The sequence below is a fragment of the Cetorhinus maximus genome, chromosome 38 (genome assembly GCF_964194155.1).
Source record: "Cetorhinus maximus chromosome 38, sCetMax3.hap1.1, whole genome shotgun sequence".
Lineage (NCBI taxonomy): Eukaryota > Metazoa > Chordata > Chondrichthyes > Lamniformes > Cetorhinidae > Cetorhinus > Cetorhinus maximus.
In genome coordinates, this window is record NC_135916.1 from 777917 (window position 1) to 798798 (window position 20882).

At 38.6% G+C, this 20882-nt stretch overlaps 1 long non-coding RNA gene across 2 annotated transcripts in view; it reads right to left on the reverse strand.

The window, feature by feature from the left end:
- The window catches only part of LOC144672345 (uncharacterized), a 29699-nt gene that overhangs the window by 6740 nt on the left and 2077 nt on the right, over positions 1 to 20882 (reverse strand). The gene's annotated exons all lie outside the window — the stretch shown is intronic.

Sequence of the window (20882 nt, forward strand, 5' to 3'; positions counted from 1 at the left end):
GTGGTGTTACAATTTTAATGTTAGTGATACCTGATATATTATAGTAGTGTTACAATGTATATGTTAGTGATACCTGATACATTAGTGTTGTGTTACAATGAATATGTTAGTGATATCTGATATATTAGTGTGGTGTTATAATGTTAATGTTAGTGATACCTGATATATTAGTTTGGTGTTACAATGTATATGTTAGTGAGACTTGATATATTAGTGTGGTGTAACAATGTTAATGTCAGTGATACCTGATATATTAGTGTGGTGTTTCAATGAATATGTTAGTGTTACCTGATATATTAGTTTGGTGTTACAATGTATATGTTAGTGAGACCTGATACATTAGTGTGGTGTTACAATGAATATGTTAGTGATACCTGATATATTAGTGTGGTGTTACAATGTATATGTTAGTGATACCTGATATATTAGTGTGGTCTAACAATGTTAATGTCAGTGATACCTGATATATTAGTGTGGTGTTACAATGTATATGTTAGTGATACCTGATATATTAGTGTGGTGTTACAATGTATATGTTAGTGATACCTGATATATTAGTGTGGTGTTACAATGTATATGTTAGTGATACCTGATATATTAGTGTGGTGTTACAATATATATGTTAGTGATACCTGGTATATTAGTGTGGTCTTATAAAGTATATGTTAATGTCTGGTAAAAGTTTTCTTTTTCTCTTTGTAGTGCCCAGTTTTTTTTACTTGTGATTGTGTGTTGTTCTCTGCACCTTCTCCTTTGTGGTATGTGACTCAGTGGTATTCCCTGTATTTGTCAATATTTTCTATGGCTGTTTGTGTTCTGTTCTATTCCTGTCAGGTTATAGCGTGTAAATATGGCTTTAAAATTTTCCCTCAGTTTTGACTTTGTGGTCATGTGATTTCTTCAGTATTTATAAGGTTCTGACATGTGAATATGTTTCTGTTTTGTTTTTCTCTCTGTTTCTGTCATTTTCTAACCAATGAGTCTGTGTTTATTTTTTCTTTCTCTGTCAGTGTTTACTATACGAGTGTGTGCTTTGTGCTGTATTTATCAATCCCAAGTATGTACCTATGTGCTTTACACTGTCGCTGCCAGACTCTAGTATGTGATTCTGAACTTTCCTTCACGCATTTCATTTCCAGGTATATGAGTGTGCATTTTTAGACTGGCCTCTGGGTCTTTGATACAGGAATGTGGTTGTTATTTAGTAACTTTCAGCTTTTGTCATGTGAGTTTTGGTTTTCCTCTTATTCCTCTTATTTGTTAATAGAGTGTGGGTGTCCCTGGCTGGGCCAGCATTTATTGCCCATCCCTAATTGCCCTTGATCAGAGGGCATTTAACAATCAGCCACATTGCTCGAGTCTGGAATCACATGTCGGCCAGGCCCAGATAACTGCAACAGGTTTCCTTCCCTAAAGGACATTAGTGAACCAGATTTTATATATATGACAATCGGCAATGGTTTCATGGTCATCATCACGCTCTCAATTCCAGATTTTTAGTGAATTAAAATTTCACCATCTGTCATGATGGGATTCGAACCCAGGTCCCCAGAGAATTAACCTGGGTCTCTGCAATGTTATGGCAGTTGTCAGCTTCTGGTACCTGGGCATGTTTTTTGTTCTGTTCTTGTCAGCTTCTGGTATGAGCGTGGATTTTAATCTGTACCTGTTGGGAGCAGAAATCTGAGTTTGGACATTCTAATATACTGCCAGTTTTAAATATGGGTGTGGGGCTTTTCCTTCTGTATCTCCACTTTGCTTTGCACTTTGCATGCAGGGGTTACTTTGCCTCATTTATTTTCAGTTACGTGAGTGAATGGTTTACCCAGTACTTGCCAGTTTCTTAATGCAGGGGTGGGTTTACTCTGGATAGGGCAGTTGCTGCAATGAGTCTGTTTTTTTTTCTGCCTCTGGTTTGTGAGTGCAAGATTTGCTCAATTACTGATGGTTTTTGGTGGGTGTATGCATGATTCTATCAGTGAGATACATTCTATCATGTAAGTGTGGTTTTACACTGTACCTGCCAGGTTCTGAATTGTGTGTCTGATTTTTGATATGGTGCATTTCAGTTCCTGACATAGGAGTATTGGATTTTCTGTCTCTGTCTGTCCTTGCTCTGCTTGTTTGGATTTTGGTCTGATTCTGAGTTTCTGTATTATTCCATATCTGGCAGTTTGTGGTACCCATTGTGCAATGTGTTCACTCCCTGGTATGTGACTGTTCTGTAATGTACTTCACAGATGCTGATGTATAATATTGGTTTTCACTAAATAGTTGTCAGCTTCTGGCAGATAATTTTGCTTTATTTACTCTGTTCATGACAACATGAGGTACAGGTGTGTTTTACACCTTACCTGTCACTTTATCATATGAGTGATTTTTTTTTTCTTTTTACTCGGTATCTTTCAACATTTGCTAAGTGTGTGCAAGTTCTAATGTGTTCCTGTTCGAATGTAATTGTTGGTTTTACTCAATACCTGTCTGTTTTTGATAGGGCAGTGAATGCTTTAGTCAGTGTCTGTTGTTTTATATTTGCTGGCATTTAAGTGAAGTTTTGAACAATGCCTATTTGTTTTGTGAGATCTGCATGTGTTTTTCTATGATGCCAATTACTCTGAGGTATAGGAGTGCTGTTTCACTCTGAAAATGCTCATTTCTGATATGTGATTGCTGTTTTGCTTTGTACCATGCAGTGCCTAGCATGAGAGTTCCCTTGCCCAATTCCTTTTATTCCTTCTATTCCTCACCTGTTTCCCTTTCTGGTATGAGGCTGTGGGTTATTTTCTGTTTCTGTCAGTCTTTGCTAAGGGTGTTTATGCTCTGCTTTGTCCCTGTCAGGCTCCAGTACTTTTAACCTCTGCTTCAATTTCTGCTTCTGAACAAACCAGACACCCACAAACCATTGAGTTTATGAGGTGATCTTTGTTACCTTTGTGTCTGTCAGTTTCTGATTGATGTGCATGTTTTTTTTTAACTTAATTATCTAGTTATCTTATATCCGTTCGCCTCTACTAGGAGAGTGCGCTTTCCCACGTCTCTGTCAGTCTATAGTGTCTAACTGCATGTTTCGCTTTGCACCTGCCATTTCCTGCTTTCTGAAAGCAGATTTTGTACAAATATCTGTCAATCTCTGGTATGCGATTGTGCATCTTACTCTGTACCACTTTATGAAATATGGGTGTGAATTTCTTATTGTACCTTTCAGCCTTTTGTATGAGAGACTGAGTATCATTCTGTATCCTTCAGCTGTTCATATGTGAGCGTGCACATTTGACTGCCCTGATAGAATCCAACACTGCCTTGACAGACACTCTCTGTATTGCACAGTTTCTGTTTGTTAGTGATTAGTTTTATGTACTTAACCATCACATGGCAGAAACTAATGTATGTTTACTCTATATCTGCTGGTTTCTGGTATGTGTGTGTGTATTTTAATGTCTCCCCATCAGTCTCTGGTATGAGGGTGTTTTTTATCATTTACTGCTCAGTCCCTGGTGTCTAATAATGAATTTAACACTGTAACCGTCATTTTTTTGGTGTTTCTTCTATTTGTCTCTCAGTTCCTTGTGTGCGTGCATTTGCATTTTAATTTCTGATAAGAGACAAAAGTTTTGCCTTTGCACCTGTCAATCGATGCAAAGTGAGGGTAGATTTTACTCTGTCCCTCTAAGGTTCAGGGTTTGGGGTTTTACTCAGTACCTGTTGTCATGTATTTGGATTTTAATTTATCCCTGGCATGATAGTATATGTTTTCACCTCTGCCTGCCAATCCTTGCTATACAATTGTATTTTTGAATCTATGTCATGGTCTGCTACATCATTATGTACTGGAAACTCTTCCACTCAGTCTCCAGTATGTGAATGCTAATTTAATTAGTACCTGTTCCTTTTTTGTGTGTGATTTTTTTTTTATTAGACACTTTGCCTTCCAGATTTAACCTATGGGAGTAGGATTTATTCAACATCTGACAGTGTCTGTTGTTTTATATTTGGAAGCTAATCTATCCCTGTCAATTTCTTATTGTCTTTCCTCCGTCTCTTTCATGCTCTAGTATGTGAGTGTGTGTTGTATTCTGGAGCTGCCAGTTCTTGGTGTGTGAGTGTCGCTTTGTATTTAGCAGGCGTGGTTACATTATTGTGCATTCTACTCTGTCCCTACTAGTCTGCAATTTAGCAGCATTGACTGTAACATGATCCTATCAGTTTCCTGTTTGTGAATATGTATTGTTTTCATTATCGGTCATATTCTGGAATGTGATTGTGAGTCTCGAGTGTGCGTGCCGGTCTATGTCATTTGAGTGTGGGTTTTCATTTACACCTCTCACTCTCAAGCATGTCCCATTCTGTGCCTGTAAGATTCTGTGATATGAAAGTAGGTTATACTCGATACCACTTAGTTTTGGATGTGTGAACGCATATTACATTCAGTACCTGTCAAGCACTGGTATATATGTGTTTGTGACATACTGTTCATCTCTGGTGTAGCAATGCATATCTTATACTTTTCCTCTTGGTTTCTGGTATCTGTGACTGACGTAGCAGTTCCTGAGGCTTAAGTGAGGGTTTAAAACTGTATCATGGAGCAGTGTATTCTAATTGTTACCATTAGCATCACCCGGGTAATCTTTGTTATGCAAGACTCGAGTTATGAGCTGTACTCATTTTTCTGGTGCATATGCTCAATGTTATTTTCTCTGCACTGCTATCTTTGTTGTATGAGCTTGTGGTTTACCTGTATCTGTGATGCTTGAATTTGGTTTTCATTATTCTCTCTGTTTACAGCTTGCATTCCAGCCTATTTGTTTGAGTGGGGGATTCATGCTATATCTATAACTCCCTCATAGTGCCTGCGCGTGTATGGAGGAATTTGTTTTATTTTTATTATGTGTAAGTCTTTTTTTGGCGCGGTGGGTATGTGTGCCATTAATGAGGTGTCTGATGCTGTCTGGTCCTGCATCTGGGTGAGATGTATTCCATAACTGTCAGTACCCAGTACAGTGGTTCAATTTGGATTGCAAATTATACGGGTATAATATATACACAGGTATATGAGGACATGATTTATTCAGTACCTGCCAGTTTCTGGTGTCTGAGTGTAGGTTTATTCTGTATACGGCTGTTGCTGCAAATCTTGTCGATGTTCTACTCTGTCCCTCGCAGTTTCTGGATTGTGAGTTCAAATTTTAAGCAGTAACTACCAATTTTTTTGGTGGGTGGCTTCATAAATGAATCAGTGATGGATTCACTTATGTCAGAGTGAGTTGTGAGTGTGGTTTCAGTAAGGCTGGTGTCAGTGTCTGACATGGGAGTGTGGGCCATTCTCTGCATCACTCTGTCTTTGCTATGTTTGCATGGATGTTTCTCTGGCTCCTTCAGCTCTGGTATGCCAATGTAAGCTTTATTCCATATCTGACAGTCTCTGGTAGGGATTGTGCAATTGATTCAGTATGTGAGTGTGGGTATGGTAATGTAATTCGGAGACTCTATGTGAGAGTGGATTCCACTAAATACCTTTCAGTCTAAGGTGGAGAAGTTTGATTTTTACTCTACTAATGACTATCCCATGCATGGCTGCATTTTATTCAGCACCTGTCAATATCTTGTGTGTTGGATTTAATCAGCCTCTTTTAGTTTTTGCTATGTTTTTACATGTTCTACACTGTCCCTGTTTGTCTCTTGGGTGCAATTGCAGGCTTTGCTCAATAAATGCCCATTTGTGGTAGGTGATGAATGTTTCAAACAATACAACCTGTTGCTGGCAGTTTTACACTGTGTTTGTCAGTTTCTGAGATTTGTGCCTGTTCTCTGCCAAACCAGATAGGTGAGCAGGGTTTTACATTGTACCTCAGTGTGTCTGGTATGAAGGTCACACCATGCCCACCCAACTATTGTTATTCCTAAATAAAAACAGAATTACCTGGAAAAACTCAGCAGGTCGGCAGCATCGGTGGAGAAGAAATCAGTTAACGTTTCGGGTCTTCATGACCCTTCGGCAGAACTAAGTGATTTATTTGTGAATTTGCATTGTTCCCTGCCTGTTCCCATTTCTGGTTTGGACTGAGAGTTATTCAGTGTGCCTGTTTGTCTTTGCTATACATTTTCTTTCATGTTTTGCTATGTCGCTCTCAGTTTCCAGTGTGCAAGTTTGGCTTTTAAACTGTTTCTTCAGTTTCTAATTTGTCATTGGGTGAATGATTCAGTAGCAGTTAGTTTCTGCCATGTATCCTGTTTTTTCTCTCTCTATCTCTGCTGGTCAGTTTCTGATCCGAGTCTGTCTTTTATTCCGTATCTGTCAGTTTCCACTAGGCGAGTGTTTGTTTTTCACTATCATATGTAATTGCATGTTTTAATCTGTACCTGCTATTTTATGATTTCTGTGTGCAGGTTTACTTCCATATCTATCAGACTCTGGTATGTAATTCTGCATTTTACTCTGTACCTGTCAATTTTGGAATTATGGGAGTACCTTCTAAACTGTAACTTTCAGTCTGTGATATGTGAGTTCAGCTGCTCCTCTGAGTGTGTGTTTATTACTGCACCAGAGTGTCTTTGTTATGGCAGTGAGGGTTTTCTCTGAAACTGACTTTTTTTTGTGAGTGTCTGTGTGTGTGTGTGTGTGTGTATGTTTATTATAGTATGGATTTTTATGTAATTTCTTCAGTTTCTGCTGAGGGAGTGTATGATTATTATATACCTGTCAGTTTATGGTATACAATTTTGCATTTTAGTCTCTCCTCCTCAGGCCCTGGTGTGCAATAACAGATTTTACTCTGTACCTGTCTCTTTCCTGCATATGCATTTTATTCAGTTTCTAAGTCAGGAGAATACATTTTCCTTTGTATCCATCAATCAAGTGAATGTGGATTTTCTCCAGTACTGTAATTTTGAGACATATGGATTTGGGTTTTACTCAGTGCCTGTTAGAATCTCTTGGCTTGTGTTTGGGTATTAATCTATCTCTGTCAATCCCTAGTATAATGTACCTGTATCATTCTCTACCTGCCAGTTCTTGTTACATGCATTTGTTTTTTCCCCCCATTTCTGCCACTGTCACTCTCCACTGCAGTATTCTGTGTTCTGCTGTCTCTCGGTCAGTCTCCGATATGTGAATTCTGGTTTAATTAGTCCCTACCTGTTCCTGGTATGTGACTTTGTGTTATATATTCCCTCTGTCCCATTTAGCAATGTGGAGGTAGGTTGTTTTCACTACCGATCAGTGTTTGCCAGATATTTGAATATTAATCTATCCCTGCCAATCTGAGTGTGTTTTCCTCTCTCACTTTCAGTCCCCAGTATGAGGGTAGATGTTTTAATCTGGAGCTGCCAGTTCTTGGTGTGTGAGTGTGAGCTTTCCCCTATTTGAGAGTTTCTGGGGGTATGAATTTTGTTTTATCTGTCTCTCTCAGTCACTGGTAGGGCAGTGTGGATTTTCTTCCACATCTCAGTTATTTGTATGTGTGTATGGATTTTACTCTCCCCCTTTCAGATTCTGCTATGTGAGAGTGTGCGTTCCATACCTGACATTCCCTAATGTGGAAAATCCTTTGTTTGTGTTAGTCTCTGCTGTGTAGTTGTTTGTTTTACTCTGACCATGTTAGTCCCAGGTATGACAGGGAAGTTTTTTTTTTTGGTTGTCAATCTCTTGTATGTGAGTCTGAAATTCATAATGTTCCTACCAATTCACTGTAGTAGGAGTGTGGGCTTTATACTGTGCCATTCAGTTTCTGCTATCAGAGTCCCACTTTTATAATGTCCCTGTTGGTGTCTGGTATGGGAGTATATCTTTTCACCCATATTATCCAGCACCTGGCATGTGAGTGTTTGCTTTACCCTGTGTCTCAGTCTCTGGTATGTGAAGGTGTGTTTTATGATGTACCTTTAAGTTTCTGCTGTGACACTGTATGTTTCATCCTTTACATGTCATTTTACAGTGCAGGTATGCATCTTTTTGTTTTACACATGTCTGCTTTTGTCATGTGCGTGTGATACTTAATCAATATTTCTCTGTGTGGTTTATTCCATATCTGCCACTCTCTGGTATGTGAGTGAGGATTCTTCTCTGCATCTGTCACTTTCTGCTGGCTGACTTTGTGTTTTATTCAATACCTGTCTTTTTCATATAACAGAGTAGTATCCACTCTGTATCTGACAGGCTCTGCTACGTGAGTGCTGGCTTACCGAGTACCTGTCAAGTTTCTGGTTTGAGAGTGTAGTTTTAATTTGTACCTGGACCTGGCTATGTGGGTGTGTGTTTCACACTGGCCTGTCCATATCTAGAATGTTATTGTGGGTTTTAATCTTTACTTATCAAGTTTCTGGTATGTAACTTTGAGACATTACTCTGTCCTTGTCATTCACTGATCGGAAAGGATTTTGCTTCCTTTGTACCTGCCAGATTCCAGGATGTGATTCTAATCTTGCTTTGTATCATTAATGTCTGGAAATGTGAGTGTGTCAGTTTTATATTTGACCTCTCAGTCTCTGTATAGGACTGTGGATTTTTTTGGCTGATTTCAGATTCTGATCAGCGTGGGCCTTAATATTTTCCTGTCAGAATCTGATATGTGAGTGTATTTTGATTAATACAGAAGCAGTCTCAGGTAGAGTGTGTTCTTACCTCTCTCCCTATCAGGTCTTGGTACAGGAGTATGGATGTTGTAATGTACCTCTCATTCACTGGTGTAACCTGGCAGATTGTAGTCTGTAACTTTCAATTTAGCTTGATTTGGGATTTTATTCTGTACTTTCTGTTTCTGATTTGTAAGCATCTTTTTTCTATGTATTTTTGAACTCCTGGGATGTGAGTGCAGGTTTTATTATGTACCAATTATGTTCAGATTGGTTAGTGGGTGCTTCATAATGTACCAGTCAGTTTTATATATAAGAGTCTGGCTATTCAATTTTTCTCATTTTATTTTCCTTTTTTGGGTGAAGTTTTCTTTGTCTTGTTAAGTTTCTGGTATATGATGAATGTATGTTCTATCCAGGACATGACTCTGGGTATTAGGATCTCTCAATCTCTGACATGTCCATGGATGATCTACTCTGTCCCTGTTAGTCTCTGGTATGTGAAAGCAACTTTTTCTCCTTATGCCACTTTTTGGCAGTTGAGTGAGTGTTTACACCTTTACCAATTGGTTTCTGGCATTTGTGTGTGTTGTTACCCTGTGGCAGTCCATTTCTGAGATTATATGGTAGCTGTCAGTCTCAAAGTTGGAAGTGTGGTTTCCATTTGAGACTGTCAATACCTGATATATTAGTGTGGTGTTACAATGTATATGTCAGTGATACATAATATATTAGTGTGGTGTTACAAGGTTAATGTTAGTGATACCTGATACACGAGTGTGGTGTTAGAATGTATATGTTAGTGCCTGGCAAGATATTTTTTTGAGACTGTCAGTTCCTGATAAATTAGTGTGATATTTTAATGTTAATGATACCTGGTATATTAGTGTGGTGTTAGAATGTATATGTTAGTGATCCCTAAAATATTTGTGTGGTGTTACAATGTTAGTGTCTGGTAACAGTTTTCTTTTTCTCTTTGTAGTGCCCAGTTTTTTAACTTGTGATTGTGGATTGTTCTCTACATGTTCCCCTTTCTGGTATGCGACTGAGTGGTATTCCCTGTGTATGTCAATATTTTCTATGGCTGTTTATGTTCTGTTCTATTCCTGTCAGTTTATAGCATGTAAATGTGGCTTTAAATGTGTCCCTTCATTTTTGACTTTGTGGTCATGTGATTTCTTCAATAATTATAAGGTTCTGACTTGTGAATATGTTTCTGTTTTGTTTTTCTCTCTGTTCCTGTCAGTTTCTGGCCCATGAGTCTGTGTTTATTATTTCTTTCTCTGTCAGTGTTTACTATACGAGTGTGTGCTTTGTGCTGTATTTATAAATCCCAGGTATGTACCTATGTGCTTTACACTGTAGCTGCCAGACTCTAGTAAGTGATTCTGAACTTTCCTTCACACATTTAATTTCCCGGTATATGAGTGTGCATTTTTAGACTGGCCTCTCGGTCTTTGATACAGCAATGCGGTTGTTATTTAGTAACTTTCAGCTTTTGTCGTTTGAGTATTTGTTTTCCTCTTCTTCCTTTTCTTTGTAAATAGGTTGTGGGTGTCTCTGGCTGGGCCAGCATTTATTGCCCATCCCTAATTGCCCTTGTTCAGAGGGCATTTAACAATCAGCCACATTGCTCGAGTCTGGAATCACATGTCGGCCAGGCCCAGATAAGGACAACAGGTTTCCTTCCCTAAAGGACATTAGTGAACCAGATTTTATAGATAGGACAATCGGCAATGGTTTCATGGTCATCATCACGCTCTCAATTCCAGATTTTTAGTGAATTAAAATTTCACCATCTGTCATGATGGGATTCGAACCCAGGTCCCCAGAGAATTAACCTGGGTCTCTGCAATGTTATGGCAGTTGTCAGCTTCTGGTACCTGAACAAGTTTTTTGTTCTGTTCTTGTCAGCTTCTGATATGAGCGTGGATTTTAATCTGTACCTGTTAGGAGCAGAAATCTTAGTTTAGACATTCTAATATACTGCCAGTTTTATGTATGGGTGTGGGGCTTTTCCTTCTGTATCTCCACTTTGCTTTGCACTTTGCATGCAGGGGTTACTTTGCCTCATTTATTTTCAGTTATGTGAGTGAATGGTTTGCCCAGTACTTGTCAGTTTATTAATGCGAGGGTGGGTTTACTCTGGATATCGCAGTTGCTGCACTTTCTGGGTTTTTTTTTCTGTCTCTGACTGTTTCTGGTTTGCGATTACAAGATTTGCTCAATACCTGATGGTTTTGGGCGGGTGTATGCATGATTCTATCAGTGAGATACATTCTATCATGTAAGTGTGGTTTTACACTGTACCTGCCTGTTTCTGAATTGTGTGTCTGATTTTGAGATGGTGCATTTCAGTTCCTGACATAGGAGTATTGGATTTTCTGTCTCTGTCTGTCCTTGCTCTGCTTGTTTGGATTTTGGTCTGATTCTGAGTTTCTGTATTATTCCATATCTGGCAGTTTGTGGTACCCATTGTGCAATGTGTTCACTCCCTGGTATGTGACTGTTCTGTAATGTACTTCGCAGATCCTGATGTATAACATTGGTTTTCACTAAATAGTTGTCAACTTCTGGCAGATAATTTTGCTTTATTTACTCTGTTCATGACAACATGAGGTACAGGTGTGTTTTACTCCTTACCTGTCACTTTATCATACGAGTGTTTTTTGTTCTTTTAACTCGGTATCTTTCAACATTTGCTAAGTGTGTGCAAGTTCTAATGTGCTCCTGTTCGAATGTAATTGTTGGTTTTACTCAATACCTGCCTGTTTTTGATAGGGCCGTGAATGTTTTAGCCAGTACCAGTCATTTGCTGGCATTTAAGTGAAGTTTTGAACAATACCTATTTGTTTTGTGAGATCTGCATGTGTTTTTCTATGATACCAATTACTCTGAGTTATAGGAGTGCTGTTTCACTCTGAAAATGCTCATTTTTAAATATGTGATTGCTGTTTTGCTTTGTACCATGCAGTTTCTAGCATGAGAGTTCCCCTGCCCAATTCCTTGTATTCCTAAGTGATGTGTTTGTGAATGTACACTCTCCCTTGCCTTTTTCCCTTTCTGGTATGAGGCTGTAGGTTATTCTCTGTTTCTGTCAGTCTTTGCTAAGGGTGTTTATGCTCTGCTTTGTCCCTGTCAGGCTCCAGTACCTTTAACCTCTGCTTCAATTTCTGGTTCTGAACAAACCAGACACCCACCAACCATTCAGTTTATGAAGTGATTTTTATTTTCTTTGTGTCTGTCAGTTTCTGATTGATGTGCATGTTTTGTTTTAAAACTTTAATTATCTAGTTATCTTATATCCGTTCGCCTCTACTAGGACAGTGCGTTTTGCCACGTCTCTGTCAGTCTCTAGTGTCTAACTGCATGTTTCACTTTGCACCTGCCATTTCCTGCTTTCTGAAAGCAGATTTTATACAAATATCTGTCAATCTCTGGTATGCGATTGTGCATCTTACTCTGTACCACTTTCTGAAATATCCGTGTGAATTTCTTACTGTACCTTTCAGCCTTTTGTATGAGAGACTGAGTATCATTCTGTATCCTTCAGCTGTTCATATGAGAGTGTGCACATTTGACTGCCCTGATAGAACCCAACACTGCCTTGACAGGCACTCTCTGTATTGCACAGTTTCTGTATGTTAGTGATTAGTTTTATATACTTAACCATCACATGGCAGAAACTAATGTATGTTTATTCTATATCTGCTGGTTTCTGGTATGTGTGTGTGTATTTTAATGTCTCCCCATCAGTCTCTGGTATGATGGTGTACTTTTATCATTTACTGCTCAGTCTCTGGTGTCTAATAATGAATTTAACACTGTAACTGTCATTTGTTTGGTGTTTGTTCTGTTTGTCTCTCAGTTCCATGTGTGCGTGCATTTGCATTTTCATTTCTGATAAGACACAATAGTTTTCCCTTTGCACCTGTCAATCGATGCAAAGTGAGGGTAGATTTTACTCTGTCCCTCTAAGGTTCAGGTTTGTGGGTTTGGGGTTTTACTCAGTACCTGTTGTCATGTATTTGGATTTTAATTTATCCCTGGCATGATAGTATATGTTTTCACCTCTACTTGCCAATCCTTGATATACAATTGTATTTTTGAATCTGTGTCATGCTCTGCTACATCATTATGTACTGGAAACTCTTCCACTCAGTCTCCAGTATGTGAATGCTAATTTAATTAGTACCTGGTCCCTTTTTCTGTGTGATTTTTTTTTTATTAGACACTTTGCCTTCCAGATTTAACCTATGGGTGTAGGATTTATTCAGTATCTGACAGTGGCTGTTGTTTTATATTTGGAAGCTAATCTATCCCTGTCAATTTCTTATTGTCTTTCCTCTGTGTCTTTCATGCTCTAGTATGTGAGTTTGTGTTGTATTCTGGAGCTGCCAGTTCTTGGTGTGTGAGTGTTGCTTTGTATCTAGCAGGCTCAGTTACATAATTGTGCATTCTACTCTGTCCCTACCAGTCTGCAATTTAGCATTGAGTGTAACATGATCCTATCAGTTTCCTGTTTGTGAATATGTATTGTTTTCATTATCGGTCATATTCTGGAGTGTAATTGTGAGTCTCGAGTGTGCGTGCCAGTCTGTGATTTGAGTGTGGGTTTTCATTTACACCTCTCACTCTCAAGCATGTCCCATTCCATGCCTGTAAGATTCTGTGATATGAAAGTAGGTTATACTCGATACCACTTAGTTTTGGACGTGTGAACGCATATTACATTCAGTACCTGTCAAGCACTGGTATATATGTGTTTGTGACATACTGTTCATCTCTGGAGTAGCAATGCCTATCTTATACTCTTCCTCTTGGTTTCTGGTATCTGTGACTGACGTAGCTTTTCCTGAGGCTTAAGTGAGGGTTTAAAACTGTATCATTGAGCAGTGTATTCTAACTGTTACCATTAGCATCACCCGGGTAATCTTTGTTATTCAAGACTCGAGTTATGAGCTGTACTCATTTTTCTGGTGCATATGCTCAATGTTATTTTCTCTGCACTGCTATCTTTGTTATGAGTTTGTGATTTACCTGTATCTGTGATGCTTGAATTTGGTTTTCATTATTCTCTCTGTTTACAGCTTGCATTCCAGCCTATTTGTTTGAGTGGGGGATTCATGCTATATCTATAACTCCCTCATAGTGCTTGCGCGTGTATGTAGGAATTTGTTTTATTTTTATTATGTGTAATTCTTTTTTTGGTGCTGTGGGTGTTTGTGCCATTAATGATTTGTCTGATACTGTCTGGTCCTGCATCTGGGTGAGATGTATTCCATAACTGTGAGTACCCAGTACAGTGGTTCAATTTGGATTGCAAATTATACGGGTATAATATATACACAGGCATATGAGGACATGATTTATTCAGTACCTGCCAGTTTCTGGTGTCTGAGTGTAGGTTTATTCTGTATACGGCTGTTGCTGCAAATTTTGTCGATGTTCTACTCTGTCCCTCGCAGTTTCTGGATTGTGAGTTCAAATTTTAAGCAGTAACTACCAGTTTTTTTGGTGGGTGGGTTCATAAATGAATCAGTGCTGGATTCACTTATGTCAGTGTGAGTTGTGAGTCTGGTTTCAATAAGGCTGGTGTCAGTATCTGACATGGGAGTGTGGGCCTTTCTCTGCATCAGTCTGTCTTTGCTATGTTTGCATGGATGTTTCCCTGGCTCCTTCAGCTCTGGTATGCTAATGTAAGCTTTATTCCATATCTGACAGTCTCTGGTAGGGATTGTGCAATTGATTCAGTATGTGTGTGTGGGTATTGTAATGTAATTCTGAGACACTATGTGAGAGTGGATTCCACTAATTACCTGTCAGTCTAAGGTGGAGAAGTTTGATTCCTACTCTACTAATGACTATCCCATGTATGGCTGCATTTTATTCAGCACCTGTCAATATCTCATGTGTTTGGGATTTAATCAGCCTCTTTTAGTTTTTGCTATGTTTTTACGTGTTCTACACTGTCCCTGTTTGTCTCTTGTGTGCAATTGCAGGCTTTGCTCAATAAATGCCCATTTGTTGTAGGTGATGAATGTTTCAAACAATACACCCTGTTGCTGGCAGTTTTACACTGTGTTTGTCAGTTTCTGAGATTTGTGCCTGTTCTCTGCCAATCCAGATAGGTGAACAGGGTTTTACATTGTACCTCAGTGTGTCTGGTATGAAGGTCACACCATGCCCACCCAACCATTGTTATTCCTAAGTGATTTATTTGTGAATTTGCATTGTTCCCTGCCTGTTCCCATTTCTGGTTTGGACTGAGAATTATTCAGTGTGCCTGTTTGTCTTTGCTATACATTTTCTTTCATGTTTTGCTATGTCGCTCTGAGTTTCCAGTGTGCAAGTGTGACTTTTGAACTGTTTCTTCAGTTTCTAATTTGTCATTGGGTGAATGATTCAGTAGCGGTTAGTTTCTGACATGTATCCCGTTTTTTCTCTCTCTATCTCTGCTGGTCAGTTTCTGATCCGAGTCTGTCTTTTATTCCGTATCTGTCAGTTTCCACTAGGCGAGTGTTTGTTTTTCACTATCATATGTAATTGCATGTTTTAATCTGTACCTGCTATTTTATGATTTCTGTGTGCAGGTTTACTTCCATATCTATCAGACTCTGGTATGCAATTCTGCATTTTACTCTGTACCTGTCAATTTTGGAATTATGGGAGTACCTTCTAAACTGTAACTTTCAGTCTGTGATATGTGAGTTCAGCTGCTCCTCTGTGTGTGTGTTTATTACTGCACCAGAGTGTCTTTGTTATGGCAGTGAGGGTTTTCTCTGAAACTGACTTTTTTTTTGTGAGTGTCTGTGTGTGTGTGTGTGTTTATTATAGTATGGATTTTTAGTAATTTCTTCAGTTTCTGCTGAGGGAGTGTATGATTATTATATACCTGTCAGTTTATGGTATACAATTTTGCATTTTAGTCTCTCCTCCTCAGGCCCTGCTGTGCAATAACAGATTTTACTCTGTACCTGTCTCTTTCCTGCATATGCATTTTATTCAGTTTCTAAGTCAGGAGAATACATTTTCCTTTGTATCCATCAATCAAGTGAATGTGGATTTTCTCCAGTACTGTAATTTTGAGACATTTGGATTTGGGTTTTACTCAGTGCCTGTTAGAATCTCTTGGCTTGTGTTCGGGTATTAATCTATCTCTGTCAATCCCTAGTATAATGTATATGTATCATTCTCTACCTGCCAGTTCTTGTTACATGCATTTGTTTTTTCCCCCCATTTCTCCAACTGTCACTCTCTACTGCAGTATTCTGTGTTCTGCTGTCTCTCGGTCAGTCTCCGATATGTGAATTCTGGTTTAAATAGCCCCTACCTGTTCCTGATATGTGGCTTTGTGTTATATATTGCCTCTGTCACATTTAGCAATGTGGAGGTAGGTTGTTTTCACTACCGATCAGTGTTTGCCAGATATTTGAATATTAATCTATCTCTGCCAATCTGAGTGTGTTTTTCTCTCTCCCTTTCAGTCCCCAGTATGAGGGTAAATGTTTTAATCTGGAGCTGCCAGTTCTTGGTGTGTGAGTGTGAGCTTTCGCCTATTTGACAGTTTCTGGGGGTATGAATTTTGTTTTATCTGTCTCTCAGTTACTGCTAGGGCAGTGTGGATTTTCTTCCACATCTCAGTTATTTGTATATGTGTATGGATTTTACTCTCCCCCTTTTAGATTCTGCTATGCGAGAGTATGCATTCCATACCTGTCATTTCCTAATGTGGAAAATACTTTGTTTGTGTTAGTCTCTGCTGTGTAGTTGTTTGTTTTACTCTGACCCTGTTAGTCCCAGGTATGACAGGGAAGTTTTTTTTTGGTTGTCAATCTCGTATGTGAGTCTGAAATTCATAATGTTGCTATCAATTCACTGTAGTAGGAGTGTGGGATTTATACTGTGCCATTCAGTTCCTGCTATCAGAATCCCACTTTTATAATGTCCCTGTCAGTGTCTGGTATGGGAGTGTTTCTTTTCTCCCATATTGGCCAGCACTTGGCTTGTGAGTGTTAACTTTGCCCTGTGTCTCAGTGTCTGGTATGTGAAGGTGTGTTTTGTGATGTGCCTTTCAGTTTCTGGTGTGACACTGTATGTTTCATCCTTTACATGTCATTTTACGGTGCAGGTGTGCATCTTTTTGTTTTACACATGTCTGCTTTGTCATGTGCGTGTGATACGTAATCAATATTTCTCTCTTTGTGTGGTTTATTCCATATCTGCCACTCTCTGATATATGAGTGAGGATTCTTCTCTGCATCTGTCAATTTCTTGCTGGCTGCTTTTGTGTTTTATTCAATACCTGTCTTTTTCGTGTATCAGAGTAGTTTCCACTCTATATCTGACAGGCTCTGCTTTATGAGCGCTGACTTACAGAGTACCTGTCAAGTTTCTGGTTTGAGAGTGTAGTTTTAATTTGTACCTCGACCTGGGTGTGAGTTTCACACTGGCCTGTCCATATCTGTAATGTTATTGTGGTTTTTAATCTTTACTTATCGAGTTTTCTGGTATGTAACTTTGAGATGTTACTCTGTCCTTGTCATTCACTGATTAGAAAGGATTTTGTTTCCTTTGTAGCTGCCAGATTCTAGGATGTGATTCTAATCTTGCTTTGTAACATTAATGTCTGGAAATGTGAGTATGTCATTTTTATATTGACCTCTCAGACTCTGTATAGGACTGTGGATTTTTTTGGCTGATTTCAGATTCTGATCAGCGTGGGTCTTACTCTTTACCTATCAGATCCTTATATGTGAGTTTACTTTGAGTAGTAACCATCACATGGAAGAAACTAATGTATGTTTATTCTATATCTGCTGGTTTCTGGTATGTATGTGTGTATTTTAATGTCTCCCTCTCAGTCTCTGGAATGAGTGTGTACTTTTATCATTTACTGATCAGTCCCTGGTGTCTAACAATGAATTTAACACTGAACTCTTATTTTTTTTGGCATTTGTTCTGTATGTCTCTCAGTTCCTTGTGTGTGTGCATTTGCATTTTCATTTCTGATAAGACACAATAGTTTTCCCTTTGCACCTGTCAATCAATGCAAAGTGAGGGTAGATTTTACTCTGTCCCTCTAAGGTTCAGGTTTGTGGGTTTGGGTTTTACTCAGTGCCTGTTGGTGGCTGTTGTCATGTATTTGGATTTTAATTTATCCCTGGCATGATAGTATTTTTTTTCACTTCTGCCTGCCAATCCTTGCGATACAATTGTATTTTTGAATCTGTGTCATGCTCTGCTACATCATTATGTACTGGAAACTCTTCCACTCAGTCTCCAGTATGTGAATGCTAATTTAATTAGTACCTGGTACTTTTTCTGTGTGATTTTATTTTTATTAGACACTTTGACTTTAAGATTTAACCTATGGGTGTAGGATTTATTCAGTATCTGACAGTGTCTGTTGTTTTATATTTGGAAGCTAATCTATCCCTGTCAATTTCTGAGTGTCTTTCCTCTGTTTCTTTCATGCTCTAGTATCTGAGTGTGTGTTGTATTGTGGAGTTGCCAGTTCTTGGTATGAGAGTGTTGCTTTGCATCCTGCAGGCTTGGTTACATTAGTTTATTTTCTTTGCCTCTACCAGTCTGCAATTTAGCAGGGTCGACTTTAACATGATCCTGCCAGTTTCCTGTTTGTGAATATGTATTGTTTTCATTATCGGTCACATCCTGGAATGTGATTGTGAGTTCTCGAGTGTGCATGCCAGTCTATGTCATTTGAGTGTGGATTTTCATTTACACCTGTCACTCTCAAGCATGTCCCATTCTGTGCCTGTAAGATTCTGTGATATGAAAGTAGGTTATTCTCGCTACACTTAGTATTGGATGTGTGAATGCATATTACATTCAGTACCTGTCAAGCTCTGGTATATATGTGTTTGTGACATACTGTTCATCTCTGGAGTAGCAATGCATATCTTATGCTATCCCTGTTGGTTTCTGGTATCTGTGACTGAAGTAGCAGTTCCTGAGGCTTAAGTGAGGGTTTAAAACTGTATCATTCAACATTGTCATCTAAAGGTTACCGTTAGCATCTCCCGGGTAGTCCTTGTTATCAAGACTCGAGTTATGAGCTGTACTCATTTTTCTGGTACATATACTCAATGTTATTTTCGATGCACTGCTATTTTGTTGAGAGTTTGTGATTTACACTGTATCTGTGATACGTGAATTTGAATTTCTTTTGTCTCCCTGTTTACACCTTGCCTTCCAGCCTATTTTTTTGACTGCGGGATTCAGGCTATATCTATAACTCCCTCACAGTGCCTGTGAGTGTATGTAGGAACTTGTTTACTTTTATTATGTGTAAGTCTTTCTTTGGTGCTGTAGGTGTGTGTGCCATTAATGATGTGTCTGATGCTGTCTGGTCCTGGACCTGGGTGAGATGTATTCCATATCTGTCAGTACCCAGTACAGTGGTTCAATTTGAATTGCATATTATATCTCTCAACCAATGATAACTGCACGATGGATCATTTCAGTGATTCAGAACCATTCATCAGATTTGGATTTGATTTGAATCAGTTGGTCTTATTATTTTCTATGTATTTCATTCAGAAAATTATGATTCACAGTATATGGTCCAGAATGGATGAGAAATTTATTCTATAGTACTACATCCATTGATTCCTGTCTGATTGTTGCTATATAAGTGTTGGATTCAGTATGTTGCTATCATATTTTGTTTATTTTAGTTAGGTATTATTTCTGTATCTGTCACTTGCTTATATTTTCTACAAATAATGGATTGGTCTGACACCTAGCAACATCTGTCCTTTGAGTGTAGGCTTAAAAAAGTGTTTAGTCTCAGATCTTGTCCGAGATTATGGCTTCATGGAACAGATACAATTCACTGCCAATTTATGCATTTTGGCTCTTTCAGCAACCCTCTTCTACTGAAAAAGCTTGAGGTCAATTCTGTTTGTATACCTGAGACTTTTTTAAAATGAGTTATATCTGTCTATGTATTCTAATATGACTCTGTGAACTAACATTCTATATGAAGCCTGATTCTCTTGACCTGAATTCTGGATTGAAATGATATTCGAGTTCAAGAAAACATATCTGTAGGGCATATGGAGGATCTGTCTCTTGGGCTTTCCCTAAACTTGTCATGTGGATATGTAGCTGGTCTGTCCTACACATGTATATGGATTGAGAGTGTCTGTAATAATCCATAGCAGTGCAAGTGTCATCCTGTTAATACATGGGAAAGCAAGATATGCTGTGCCTATATTATCCCACAATAACTGTGACACTTTCTGCAGACTGCTACTGCACATGAGCGTGAGATGCCTGCTGTATGATACTCTTACACTTTTGAATGGTTTTTGTTGTCAAAAGAGTATAGAATTACTAGTGTCTGTGGTACCCCATGGTAGTCTAGAAATGATCCAGTTGCTGAATGCTGATTTGATCGGAGGTAATGCAGAATCATCTGTATGATTCCTGGCCTATAATATGCTTTGTTCGTCTGTAATCAAGAATTAAACTACCAGGATCAGAATACAGAACTAATTGGGACCTTGATGCGTTGAAGTAAGTTACATTCAGAAAAAAATAGCACACTAAAAAAACCGAAAATACGATAGCAACATACTGACTCCCACAATTGTCTGCAACAATCAGACAGGAATCGATGGATGTAGTACTAAAGAATTAATTTCTCATGCTTTCTGTACCATAGACTGTGAATCATTTTTTTTCCAAATGAAATACATAGAAAATTACAAGACGAACTGATACAAATCAAATCCAAATCTGATGAAGTACTGAAATGATCCATCAGGCAGTTACCATTGATTGAGAGATATAATATGCAATCCAAATTGAACCACAGTACTGGAGACTGACAGATATGGAATACATCTCACCCAGATGCAGGACCAGACAGCATCAGATGCGTAATTAATGGCACACACACACCCACAGCACCAACAAAGACTTGCACATAATAAAAGAAAAAGGAATTCCCACATACACTCACAGCCACTAATAGATACAGCATGAATCTCTCACTCAAGGAAATAGGCTGGAAGTCAAGCTGTAAACAGGGAGACAAATGAAAACCAAATTCACATATCACAGATACAGTGTAAATCAAAAGCTCTCACAACAAATATAGCAACGCAGATAAAATAACATCAAGTATATACCAAAAAAATGAGTACAGCTCATAGCTCGAGTCTTGCATAACAAAGACTGCCCGGGAGATGTTAATGGTAACAGTGAGATTACTCTGCTCAATGATACAGTTTTAAACCCTCACTTAAGCCTCAGAAATTGATCCTATCACTGTAAATCAGTGT